Below are 14671 nucleotides of genomic sequence, written 5' to 3' on the forward strand. Positions count from 1 at the left end.
GAGAAATTATGCCACTACTGAAAAAGAATTTTTAGCAGTTGTATTTGCTTGTGATAAGTTCAGACCTTATATTGTTGATTCCAAAGTAACTGTTCACACTGATCATGCTGCTATTAAATATCTTATGGAAAAGAAAGATGCTAAACCTAGACTTATTTGATGGGTTCTCTTGCTACAAGAATTTGATTTGCATATTATTGATAGAAAGGGAGCTGAGAACCCCGTTGTAGACAACTTATCTAGGTTAGAGAATGTTCTTGATGACCCATTACCTATTGATGATAGCTTTCCTGATGAACAGTTAGCTGTCATAAATGCTTCTCGTACTGCTCCATGGTATGCTGATTATGCTAATTACATTGTTGCTAAATTTATACCACCTAGCTTCACATACCAGCAAAAGAAAAAGTTTTTTTTATGATTTAAGACATTACTTCTGGGATGACCCACACCTTTATAAAGAAGGAGTAGATGGTGTTATTACACGTTGTGTACCTGAGCATGAACAGGAATAGATCCTACGCAAGTGTCACTCCGAGGCTTATGGAGGACACAACACTGGAGATAGAACTGCACATAAGGTATTCCAATCCGGTTTTTATTGGCCTACCACTACTAGGAAAAGGGCTATAGATGGAATGGCCACTAATGGCGCACCAGACATGTGGTGCGCCATTGCTATGTAGCAGTGGCGCACCGTGTGCTGGTGCGCCATTAGTGTGAAATACACTAATAGCGCACCAGACACACGGTGCGCCATTAGTAACAATTTTTATTTTTTTTATTTTGCCAGACATACTAATGGCGCACCAGGACATAGTGCGCCATTACTAGTTGTAACTAGTAATGGCGCACTAGCAACATAGTGCGCCACTAAAATATTTTTTTTATTTTTTACTTTTTTGCAAAACTACTAATGGCGCACCCGGGGCAGTGCGCCATTACTATTTTAAGCTAGTAATGGCGCACTGCTCCCCCGTGCGCCATTAGTGTTTTTTTGCAAAACTACTAATGGCGCACCACCAGCAGGTGCGCCATTAGTAACCAGGGTTACTAATGGCGCATTATGTGGTGGTGCGCCATTAGTAACCTGGGACGAGCTAGATATTTTGGACAGCCACACCTACCCACTCACTTTCCCCACTTCATTCTCTCCTCCCTCCTCCAAGCTTGTCTCGGCTGCCTCCTCCTCCTCACCTCATTTGCAACATAAATTCATCCAAATTACGTGGTTAAAGCCCTTTTTTGATAGGTAAGTAAGGGGGAAGCTATCTTTATGTTGTTCTCCCTCCAACAACGTGCACATGCACTTTTTATGTCCTAGCTAGATCTATGTATGTTTGTGGTGTTGCATATGTTTGTGGTGTTGCATATATGTTTGTGTTTGCAGGTACCGGTATTTGAAATGCGATAGTTGCCAATATTTTGCCGGAATGTTGATTCATTTCCGTTTCGGCGAGAATTTTGGCACTATGCATTCTTTTTGGTCCTATTTTTAGGGAAAGTCATGCCAAATTTTTTCTTGGTTCTAAAATATCATTTTTCTCTACCCCGCAGGTGACCATGGTCCGCACGATGACCGAAGGCATCGTGAATAGGTTTTTGAGCTCCGCGAAGGCCGAGATGCTTGAAAAGAACGAGACGGAGATAAGATGTCCGTGTCGAAGATGCAAGCTGAAGAGCCTTATTGCGGACCCGGATTCCGGGCAGGTGCGGGACCACCTGCTCTTGCGTGGTTTCATGGATGGCTATCGGTGGCAAGGTGATGAAGATGACTATGAAATCGTCCATGGGGGTCGGGCAAGAAATGAGGATGGGCAGCAAGACAACCACCGCGGCTCGGGCGGGCGAGAAGACGAAGAATCTCCAGGACATGATCACGATGGTGATGCTGTACACAGTCATCATGTAGAAGATGTCGGACATGATGATGAGGAAGATGCGGGAGCAGACGAAGGGCATGATCATGAAGATGAAGATGCCGGCGGAGCAGACGACGATGGACCATCGATGGGCTGGGTGCAGGACTCTCATATTCAAGACCTGCTTCTCAAGCAGACGGATAACGCAAGAGCAGCCGCCTGAGAGAAAGCCAAGCTGGATCAACTGGAGATAGACGTGGTTACTCCATTGTATGAAGGATGCAGGCCCGAGGATACCCGCCTGAAAGTAACGCTCATGGGTCTGGAGATGATGGTAAAGCACAAAATGACCGACGCATGCTTCGACGAGAACATGTCATTCTGGCACGAACGTCTTCCCAAGGGGAACAAGTGCCCGACCAGTTTCGAGGAGGCAAAGAAAATCATGTGTCCTCTGGATTTACCGCACGTGAAATACCATGTGTGCATGAACAATTGCATCACTTATCGGGACGAGCACACGGAGTCTACCATATGTCCGGTGTGCGGCGTCACTCGATACAAGAAGAGGAAGAAAGCTCCTCGAAAAGTGGTGTGGTACTTTCCGATCACTCCTCGTCTGCAGCGGTATTTTGCGGACCCTAAGGTAGCAAAGCTCCTGCGTTGGCACGCGGATAGGGAGGAGAAGCGAGAAGATGACGCAAATGATCCGGAGATAAATAAAAAAGACAAGATGCTAAGTCACCCTATGGACGGGAGCCAGTGGCAAGCGTTGAACTTCGAACACCCAGAATTTGGGAACGATCCAAGGAACATCGTGCTGGGCGCGAGCACCGATGGAGTCAATCCGTTTGGCAGCCAGAGAAGAACACATAGCACCTGGCCTGTGTTTGTGTGGATGTACAACCTTCCCCCCTGGTTGTGCATGAAGAGGAAGTACATTCACATGAGTATGCTAATTGAAGGGCCGAAACAACCAGGGAACGACATCAATTTGTATCTGGGGCTGCTGGAAGAGGAGCTAGACACGCTGTGGAAAACGCCAGCCAATACGTGGGACGCCGCAGAGAAAGAATATTTCCCTATGAGAGCCGCACTGCTCACGACGGTGCACGACTATCTCGGTTTCGGATATCTCACGGGGCAGGTGGTCCACGGATTTTCTGGATGTGTCAGGTGCATGGATGACACAACGTATCGCCAGCTAGATAGAGATCCCGGGTCTTCGAAAACCGTGTTCATGGGACATCGAAGGTGGCTTCGCGACGATGACCCGTGGAGGAAACGCAAGGATCTGTTCGATGGTGAAACCGAACCCCGAAGACGCCCGCGTACGAGGAGCGGCGAGGAAATAGACGAGCTGTTGAAAAATTGGAAAGATTGCCCACTGCCAGGAAAGAAGCAAAAGGCGCCAGAGCCGGGAAAGAAGCGAAAGGCGCCAGAGCCACTGCTGAAGGTATGGAAAACGAGGTCTGTTTTCTGGGACTTGCCGTACTGGAAGATCCACCGTGTGCCTCACAGCCTTGATGTCATGCATATCACGAAGAACGTGTGCGAGAGTCTGCTTGGTACCCTGCTCAACATGCCAGAGAGGACCAAAGATGGGCCGAAAGCAAGGGCAGACTTGAAATCAATGGGCATCAGGGAGGAGCTTCACGCTAATGATGATGATGATGATGATGATGAGGCGAAGCAGGACACGGAAAGTCGTCGCAAAGGCAAAAAGGCCAAGAAGATCGGAAATGACTTCCCTCCCGCGTGCTTCACTCTAAGTCAGGAGGAGATCGATCAGTTTTTCACGTGCCTCGTAGGAGTAAAACTTCCTTACAGTTACGCGGGGAAGATAAGCAGATACCTAGACTCAGTGAAGCAGAAGTTCAGCGGGATGAAGTCTCACGACTGTCACGTGCTGATGACGGAGATACTTCCAGTTGTAATCCGTGGGATCATGGACGCGCACGTCCGTGAAACGCTATTTGGCCTATGCAACTTTTTCGACGTCATCTCTCGGAAGTCGGTTGGCGTGAGGCAACTCAGAAGGCTACAGGAAGAGATCGTGGTGATACTATGCGAGCTTGAGATGTACTTCCCTCCCGCATTCTTCGACGTTATGGTGCATCTGCTGGTCCATATCGTGGAGGATATCATCCAACTCGGGCCGACGTTCCTGCACAGCATGATGCCGTTCGAAAGGATGAATGGTGTCATCAAAGGATACGTTCGCAACATGTCACGTCCAGAGGGAAGCATAGCCAGGGGCTTTCTGACCGAAGAGTGCATCTCCTACTGCACGAATTATCTAGGCATCGAGAACCCCGTTGGTCTGCCCATCAACAGGCACCTCGGCAAGCTCGCTGGATGGGGTCACCGTGAGGGTCGCCGCGAAATGCATGTCGACTTCGATGGTCGACTCGCCGACTTTGAAAGAGCAAACCTAGTCGCGCTACAACACATAGACGTGGTCGATCCTTGGGTGGTAGAGCACAAAACGTTTATTGAGAAGACGTACAATGACCGAGGCCAACAGAGGACAGACGGAGATATAATCAAAGAGCACAACTCATGTTTCACGCGTTGGTTCAAGCAGAAGCTTCTGTCGTACCCTTTACATGAGGATTCTTCCGCGGAAGAACAACTCATATTCGCCTTGTCACAGGGCGCCGAGCACAACCTGATGACGTATGAGGCGTACGATATCAACGGCTACACATTCTACACTGAGGACAAGGACATGAAGAGCGATGGTTATCAGAACTCCGGGGTAACGATGGAATCCTACACCGGTAACGATAAGGATAGATACTACGGAAGGATCGAGGAGATCTGGGAGCTGAGCTACGCTGGAGAGAAGGTCCCGATGTTCCGTGTCAGATGGGCCAAGAGCGTCATAAAAGAAGATCGGTATTTCACCACCATGGTTATACCCGAAGCCAAATCCAAGACCGCAGGCGCAAACGTCACCGCGAAAAATGAGCCATGGGTACTGGCTTCCCAAGTGGACCAATGCTTCTTCATTACCGACCCATCAAAGCCCAGTCGTGTTGTCGTGAGGAGAGGCAAAAGGAAGATCATCGAAATGGATGGAGTCGCCAATGAGCAAGACTTCGACAAGTACGGCGACCCGAAGATGGAACATGACGACGACGATGAAGTATTAGCATACACCACAAGAAGAAGTAGGACCACCCTACCTAAAGGACGTGCGTTCAAGAGAAGAACTCCATTTACGAAAAATAAGGGCAAGAAGATTGTGAACAGATAGCTAGCTAAGATCGATTGTATTTAAATTGTAGCCTTCATTTCTCGATTGTATTTCATGGGCACCATCTCCCCCGCTCCACCGGCCGCTGCCGCCGACCCCCCGCACCCTCCCCCACTCCACCGCCGCCGCCGACCCACCGCACCCTCCCCCGCTCCACCGGCCGTCGCCGACGACCCCCCGCACCCTCTCCCCCGCACCCTCCCCGGCCCGCTCCACCGTCACAAATGAATGCAACTAAATTTGCAAAAAAAGCAAATTTGATTATATTTTCAAATAACAAATTTGATGATATTTTTTAGAAAATCATTACTGTTTTTATATAAAAAATATTACTGTTATGATTTAAACAAGTTTGAACATATTTAAACACAAATAAATATCAAACAGCATTTTAAATGCTTAAAAACAAAAATTGGGGAGCCTGGGAATCGAACCCAAGACCTCCTAGTGTGTGTGTTGCGTGCTGACCAGTCGGGCTAGTGGGCGTGTTCTGATGGAGATAGGGTTAGGTGGAATATAACCTGACCAGTCGGGCAAGTAAGGAAAACAAAATTCTAATGGCGCACCAGGGGGAGGTGCGCCATTAGAATCGACGTACTTATGGCGCACCAGGGGGAGGTGCGCCATTAGAATCGACCTACTTGTTCCCCTCGCACTGTCGCCTCCCTCCCTCCCTCGCTCGCCAGATCCCCCACTCCTCGACCCCAATCGTACGCCGCCGCCCCCTTGCTCCGCCCCCTCCATCCGCCGCGCCTGCACGTCGTCCGCCGCAGTTCGACGACTAGAAGGAGGTTCGCTTTTGTTTCCCCAATTCCTCTCTAGCCATTTCTTCCCTGCCCACGCTGGGGATTAGGGTTTGATGCTTTGGTGCCTTCCCCGAGGAGCAGCAGCGCGTCCACCTGCGCCGCCCCGACCCACTGCGCAGCGCGTCCACCTGCGCCGCCCCGACCCACTGCGCAGCGCGTCCACCTCGCCGAGGAGCAGCAACGCGTCCACCTGGGCCAAGGTGCGGCTCCCCACTTGGGCCATCGAGGTCACGTACGCCGCCGAGTCCGGGAAGCGCCGCCAACTCCCAGACTGGTCCAAGGCACCCGCCCCCGTCTCCGTCTGCCCATAGCCCAACACGGTCCCCTCGCCCCCTCCTGCCAAGGTGCGGCTCCCCCCTCTTCTTGCCTCCCGCTTTCCCCTTCTTGTACTCCAAAATGCTTCTTTGGAGTATATTAGCTGTCAAATTTAGTCTATCTTGAAGCTTGGGAGCTTCTTTAGCAAGTTCACTGTAAAATTGAGTACAAGATCACTGAAAATTTTCTGGAGTGTATGTTCTGCAGTCACTGAATTTTCTCGAGTGCATGTTTACTGAATTTTCTGAAATGTATGTTCACTGAAAATGTGTTAGGATTTCATGGCCATCCTAGCTAGCTGCTAGGTGGAGAACGTGTTAAGTTTGAAATCAACTTGACTGAACATCAACTTGTTCTGGTTTAGTGTAGAATCACTTAAGTAGATGGAGTAGTTATTTTTTATACTCTCACTGAAGACTGTGTTGCTAAATCGACATCAAGTTTAGGAACAAGTGTGTTCCTAAATAATCTTCAGTTTCCACTATATTTACTGTCAAGTCTGAAATTTTGATCTTTACTGTCAAGTCTGATTTGCCTCTGAACATTGGTTAGAGTAAATTAGTGGTTAACTAGACATAAGGATTAGATCTTAGCTAGTGCTCTTTTCAGACGGCTTGTTCTCAAAATTTGGTACTCCATTAGAGTAACTTAATTCTCAATATTAACCGTTTCAGTTTCTAACAAGTTTCTTCCATGTGTTCTGAATTAAGTACAGTCAATGATCAAGTGATCTCTTCTCCAAGTTGCCTGAAATTGAATCAGTCATTTAGTTAACTTGGATTTTTTTTCTAAAATCTGTACATTTAGTCAAGTTTCTTCCATGTGTTCTGAATTAAGTACACTATGGGATCATTTTATTTTACTGTACATTTGCTTGCAACTGGTTTTAGAAGTATTGCTTGTTTTCCAATTTATGCTGTTTTTTGATATTTTATGCCAATTAAGTGTATTACTTGTGATGATGCTGCTGCTGTTGTACTACTTGTGATGATGATGCTGCTGTACTACTTGTGATGCTGCTGCTACTACTTGTGATGCTGCTGCTACTTGTGATTTTGTCAAGTGATGCTGCTGCTACTTGTGATCTTCTAAAATGACCCCTTTCTCCTGAAATGTTGATTAATTTCCGTTTCGGTTGAGAATGGGGCACTCCTAGGTCAAGAAAATTAGCAAAGGTCATGCCCAATTTTCTTGACCTAGAAGGTGCCCGATTCTCAACCGAAACAAAAATTAATCAGCATGTATCTTGACATCAACCAATAGTAGTGATCTAGTGCTTTAGTGGTTGGATTAGTTTAGTATTTTTTCACACATTCAGACACCCTTGCTTGCCATGTGTGTGAGAGAGATAGTGAGAGGAGACAAGAAGAAGGGGGTTAGGAAGATGTTGCCTGCTCATCAAAGCTAACCATCTCCCCCTTTTCACCCCTTTTCCTTTCTCTTTTGTGGGTTGCAAGGAAGCTACTGGTTCCATCCCACAACACCTAGCAACAACACACTAACAGGTTCCATCCCAAAACACCTAGGCAATATCACAAACATCTCTCAATTGTTCCTTGACAATAACCATCTTTTTGGCGACATTCCTCGAGAATTAGGTTATTTGGTCAACTTAGAGATCTTGTTCCTTGACAATAACCAACTTTTTGACCAAACTTTTTTCCTATTTAGAGCGAAACATGGCCCACAACGATGAGGCCAGCGGTTCGGGCGGCAAGCAATTCTGGGAGCTGTCCCAGGAGATGGAGGAAGAACCTCACCGCTATGAGGACGCCGCGGAAGACACCGATCCTGACTACACAACCCCTAGTGGCGTCGGGGATGACACCACTGATGATGCCGCCGAGGATGCCACCACTGATGATGGCGGCGGACGCACAGATGGCAGCCAACCGAAGAGGCAACGGAAGGACCGGCGCCCGAACATGCTCGGCACCGTCAAGGAGGAATTTACTGAAGTGAACTCCGACGGGCATCCAACGGCGCCCAAACATGTAGTCAAGGGGTACTCGGTTCAGCTCGGGTGCATTCTCCGGAGCACCGTCTCGATCAACACCGAGAACCTAAGGCATAAGGACCGAGAGAATTTGCGCTGCCTCCTCTTCACGAAGCTGCACGAACGATACAAGTTCCCCAATGAGTTTGCAAACACATGCCTCTCAGGGAATAAAGTGAACAGTGCCGCCCTCACGAGGATGAGCACGGCCCTGTCTACATGGAGAAGCACGGTGAAGGCAATGATTGAAAAAGGTGATAGTTATGAGAAGATCAAGGCGAAATATCCTTTGATGAGCGAAGATGACTACAAGGAGTTCAAGATCAAGTGCGAGAGCAGCGCAACCTCCGAATCAAGTCAGTGGGGGAAAGAAATGCGGCAGTTGAACTTAGGGGTCCACCAACTGGGAACGACGCTCACCGCCATTGTGCCTACCTTGATTCAGGGGCTGACGACGTGGATTGCGGGCGGCCAACAGGGGCCTCCCCCGGTTCCCAGCTTCACGGCCAGCAACTCGCACAACGCGCAGGCGGCGCCATTGGTGTCTCCGGCGGAGGCGGTATTCATGTCTCCGGCGCCGGCACTGGCATTGGAGCTTAATGCACCTGGGTGTACGCCGGCCGGCACCTCGCCAGCAAGCGGCCCCTCCGTCAGTTGCACGCGCACGCCCGCCGTTGGCGGTGCCTCGACATTAGCCGAGCTCGACGGCATCACGGTAACTAAGCCTCTCGGCCGATGACTTCATCTCCTTGCCTTTGACTGCGCATCCCTGACGCCCTACATGTTTTCGCAGGGCGCCACCGATGTTCCTTGCACTCTCCTGCACTTCGTGGGCGGCGAGTTGGTCGATGTCGCCAAGGGCAGAATCGTTCAACCGGGCAACCGCGTGTTCCACGGTAATCCGATGCCACCCACCTTCTATAGGGTTGAACTGGTTCGGGTACTGCCAAGCTGCGACGAGTTGTTACCTCCGATTCGACCCGCTGGGGCCGACGAAGATGATGTGATGACCCTCAGCGCCTGTGTAAGCTGGCCCCTGCTTTGGCCGAAGTGCCAGATTCGTTTGGGGGCGGGGGACACCACCCCACAGACAAGACCGCTAGTCGTGCCAGCGCCAAGCCATGGCAAGAACGCCGCAACGCTACCAGACCTGCCGGACATCCCTATGGCACAGGATCCGAACATGCATATGGCACAGGATCCGGACGACGATGACAACGACGACGGTACATTTACCAACGTCGATAAGTACTTTGCCGAACATGGGTACGGTGACGAGTTCTGCGGGCCTCCTTCTCAAGAACCCAACCCTCAAAAAGACGACCGCGATCTAGCTGGTACGACGGAGAAACCCAATTGCAACAGGCGTCGTCTGGCGTTCAGTTCTCAGGAGACGCCTCCAGCTGCCGCCTTCACCGAGCCTCAGATAGCTGAGGTGCCAAATATTATCAGCCCCAACACGCTCAAGAAGGCGGTCTGTGAGCAGAACTCGATCCCATTACAGCAGATCAAGAAGAAGGGACGGAAACGAAAGACTAACAAGGGCGCCAGTGCGAGCCAACCGACACCGAGTACGATCCGTGCTCAGGACGGACCACCTTCACCTAAGGATATCTCGAGGAGGGTGCATGTGGCGGGTAGGCCGATGCTACCGACAAATATGCTCAATGCTGCAACCGGTGCTATGCGGAGTCTGCATGACAGTGTTCTTTCTTTGGAGAAGCGGCGTCTCAGAGAGAATGATGTGGCATACCCGGTTTTCGTGGCCAAGGTGCCAGAGGGCAAGGGCTTTGTGGATAGCGCCGTCGGGGGTACGATCGTCCTGCGATTTGATGACATCTTTGCTATGCTTAACCTTCATCCATTGCACTACACCTTCGTTCAGCTGTTTTCGCTGAGTATGGAGATGCGGATCATTAGAGACAAGACCCCGGACATTGTGATAGTCGACCCCTTCTACATGCGTGCCAAGATCTTGGGCAGCGCTGGGGACCGGCAAGTCGCGAGTTCACACCTCGAAGGCCTCATTCTGGCAAACCCAGATAAGGATAACTTCCTCGTGCCTTACTTTCCCGAGTAAGTCATCTCCTAACTGCCCCGTAACATATGATTTCTTAGATTTCGATCGTTCTTTTTTTTTCTAACATTCCGTGTTCTGTGCAGTGACACACATTGCACACTCATCCTCTTAAGCCCGAAATATTCCATGGCCACGTATCTCGACCCGGACCGTGACTCCAAGATAGACTACACAAATATCAAGAAAGTTCTTGATGATGCTCTCCCCGGCTACGCCGCATCTGGAGGCACCTTTAAGAGGCCAGTTCGTAGGTACAGCAGGCACGTGTTCACCCACAATACGACGTTCCCCTGCGTCAAGCAGCCGCCTGGCGGTCAGAAGGATGCCTACTACGCCCTCCATCACATGCGGGCGATCGTGCGGGACCATAATCACCTTCTGCTACCAAATAATCTCAAAGATTGGGCCGCAAGCTTGGGGGCAATCCAGGACGCGGACATCCGACAAGAATTCTTTCGCATCCAGTCGGAGTTTGCAGAAATCATCCATCAAGATGTCCTTCGTACCTCGGGGCAGTTCTACCTCAAATTTCAACCGTCCAACAACGAGATAGACACAACGCTACAAATGCAGGCTGACAACGCCCGCGACTTCATGACCATCACGACAGACGGCGGCTTCATCCACGCTCCGGTCCCATGAGTCGAGTCGAAAGTTGTGATGCTATGTGTAGTTCTGAAACATTCATTAGCTCATGTTGTAATTAAACTGTAGTGAACTTGTATGTCTCTTTGGTTTGGACAGTCGTTTAACTTAGATGTAATCGATGCTATTTGTTAGTAGGACCATGAATCGTGCTATTAATGTCTTGCTTTTCTCTTCCGATCCTTTTGTTGCATACTTATATATTGCTTATGTATTGTCTGTTGTTTGGCTAGTGCATACAGATGCCATCGTATGTCGTGTACAAGGGTAAGGTTCCCGGAGTCTACGACGACTGGGAGGAGTGTCGGAGACAGGTTCACCGTTTCAGCGGTAACAGTTACAAAGGGTACACCACTAGGGCGGAGGCGGAATCTAGATACGCGCGCTATCTAGCGGGAGAGAGGAGGGAGCGTTGGAGGAACTGGATGAAGACCAGTTTCATCGCGATGATGCTCATCGTGATGACCGCATCTCTCTTCTATGTGATGGTAGTGTAGATGATCGATATCGACTTGTAATGTGAAGACAAACTCGCTACTCGCGGTCTCGAGACTTGTAATGTTCTATCTTCGTTCGGTCTTTTGAATTTGGAGACTAATATGATGAATTGTATTCGGAGACTAATCTTCTATTGTATTCGATGAATCTGTTGTTGCTGTGTCCTGCTGCTTATTTTCTGTCCAATAATATATTTTGTAATCTGTGCAAAAATCAGAAAAGAAAAAAAATAATCCCTAATATACATACTAATGGCGCATCACGCCAACGTGCGCCATTAGTATGCCAAAGGATACTAATGGCGCATCCCAGAGAAGTGCGCCATTAGTATGCCAGAGGGTACTAATGGCGCATCACCCAGCAGTGCGCCATTAGTATGCCGAAGGATACTAATGGCGCATCACACTGCAGTGCGCCATTAGTATGGCAAAGCACATGGGTATATATGGCCCCCTGGGAGGCATACTAATGGCGCACCGTGGCCTATACTAATGGCGCGCTGCCCGGTGCGCCATTAGAGTACCAGATACTAATGGCGCACCAGCGGTGCGCCATTAGTAAAAATTACTAGTGGCGTGATGCTAGTGGCGCACCAGTAGTGCGCCATTAGTAGGCAAAACTGGTGCGCCACTAGTAAGCCTTTTTCTAGTAGTGTACTCTTTTCAAAGATGCCCGTAAGTTTGTCTTGTCTTGTGATGAATGTCAAAGAATCGGTAATATTAGTAGACGTCAAGAAATGCCTATGAACTACTCACTTGTTATTGAACCATTTGATGTTTGGGGCTTTGATTATATGGGACCGTTTCCTTCCTCTAATGGGTATACAGACATTTTAGTTGCTGTTGATTACGTTACTAAGTGGGTAGAAGCTATTCCAAGTAGTAATGCTGATCATAATACCTCTATTAAGATGCTTAAAGAAGTTATTTTTCCGAGGTTTGGAGTCCCTAGATATTTAATGACTGATGGTGGTTCACATTTTATTCATGGTGTCTTTCGTAAAATGCTTGCTAAGTATGACGTTAATCATAGAATTGCATCTCCTTACCACCCACAATCTAGTGGCCAGGTAGAATTGAGTAATAGAGAGATCAAATTAATTTTGCAAAATACTGTCAATAGATCTAGAAAGAATTGGTCCAAGAAACTTGATGATGCATTATGGGCCTATAGAACTGCATATAAAAACCCTATGGGTATGTCTCCTTATAAAATGGTTTATGGAAAAGCATGTCACTTACCTCTCGAACTAGAACATAAGGCATATTGGGCCATTAAAGAGCTCAATTATGACTTCAAACTTGCCGGTGAGAAGAGGTTATTTGACATTAGCTCACTTGATGAATGGAGAAATCAAGCCTATGAGAATGCCAAACTGTTTAAAGAAAAAGTTAAAAGATGGCATGACAAAAGGATACAAAAGTGTGAGATTAATGTAGGTGATTATGTGTTGCTATTCAACTCTCGTTTAAGATTTTTTGCAGGAAAGCTTCTCTCTAAATGGGAAGGTCCTTATGTTATCGAGGAGGTCTATCATTCCGGTGCCATAAAAATCAACAACTTCGAAGGCACAAATCCGAACGTGGTAAACGGTCAAAGAATCAAACATTATATCTCAGGTAATCCCATAAATGTTGAAACTAATGTTATTGAAACCGTAACCCCAGAGGAATACAAAAGGGACACTTTCCAGAATGTTTCAGACTCCGAAAAGGAATAGGTATGTGGTACGGTAAGTAAACCGACTTCAAAATAGTTCTAATGGCAATTTTTCTCCGTTCTAGAATATTTAAGAAAATAGGAAAATAAGAAGTAGTCCGGGGAGGACACGAGGCATCCATGAGGGTGGAGGGCGCGCCCTACCCCCTCGGCGCACCCCCTGCCTCGTGGGCACCTCATGTGCTCTCCGGACTCCGTTTTCTTGCACGATACTTCTTTTGGTCGGTAAAAACTCATTATATAATCTCCCAATGGTTTTGACCACCGTACCACGCAAATATCCTCTGTTTTTGTTTCGATTTGTTTCTGCCGCAGATTAGAGCAAGATGTCTTCTCAAGAGTCAGTCGGGGAGAGTCGGGTGTCTCATCCGGCACCGGGTCCAGGAGCAAATAGCGATGCCTAGCACTTTGGGCCATCAACGGAGGAAGAGATGGAAGCCGACTTGAAAAGGATAGATGCCATAGAGGAGGATCAAGAAGTTACTTCTCGTTTCGGGGCCGGATTCACGATGGGGGAACTACAGAGCTCAGATATTCCAAACTCGGTCATCCCTTCCAATGTTAGATTTCTCTCTTATGAAAATATGAAAAAGAGTGTCACTTGTTCTCCCGCAGCTATGCAACATCCTTGGGTGAAAGGAGCTTTAGCCGTCACGGGCAAGCTCCGTAAGGAAATAATGGACCTCAAGCAGCAACTCAATAAGCACGAGGAAGAGAATCGTATCCTGAGGGGCATCATCGCCAAGAATACAACATCACCACCTTCGAAGAAAGAGACATAAATACATGGGTATGGCCACTCCCCTTGGCAACTGCCAAGCTTGGGGTAGGTGCCCCGGTATCGTATCACCATCACACTCCTATCTTTACCGTTTTTCTTAGTTCGATCTTTTTGGTAATATCTTGATCTAGTAGAATAAAGTTTTAGTATGATCTAGTTTTGAGTTTTGCTTTATGATCCTCCTATGTAATCGAGTCCGTGAGCTATATATAATAAAGATTAGTTTTGAGTCAAGGGCTTGATTATCTTGCTATGATCTTGAGGGAATAATAGAAAAATAAAGAATAAAAAGAAATAAAGAGATCATATTGATCTTATGTAGAGTAATGACTTCACATATAAAGAGTATGATGAATAAAATTTGTTGAGAGTTGACAAACATAGTTTTGGTCATCGTTGCAATTAATAGGAAGTAATAAAGAAAGAGAGGTTCTCACATATAAATATACTATCTTGGACATCTTTTATAATTTTGAGCACTCATTAAAATATGACATGCTAAAGAGTTGATGTTGGACAAGGAAGACAACGTAATGGGTTATGTTTTCTTATATCCGAAATAAAGTATATTGTCATGGATCATCCAACATGTTGAGCTTGCCTTTCCCCCTCATGCTAGCCAAACTCTTTGCACCAAGTAGAAATACTACTTGTGCTTCCAAATATCCTTAAACCCAGTTTTGCCATGAGAGTCCACCATATCTACC

Source organism: Triticum aestivum, chromosome 7D, assembly GCF_018294505.1.
Source record: "Triticum aestivum cultivar Chinese Spring chromosome 7D, IWGSC CS RefSeq v2.1, whole genome shotgun sequence".
In the NCBI taxonomy this organism is placed as follows: Eukaryota; Viridiplantae; Streptophyta; class Magnoliopsida; order Poales; family Poaceae; genus Triticum; species Triticum aestivum.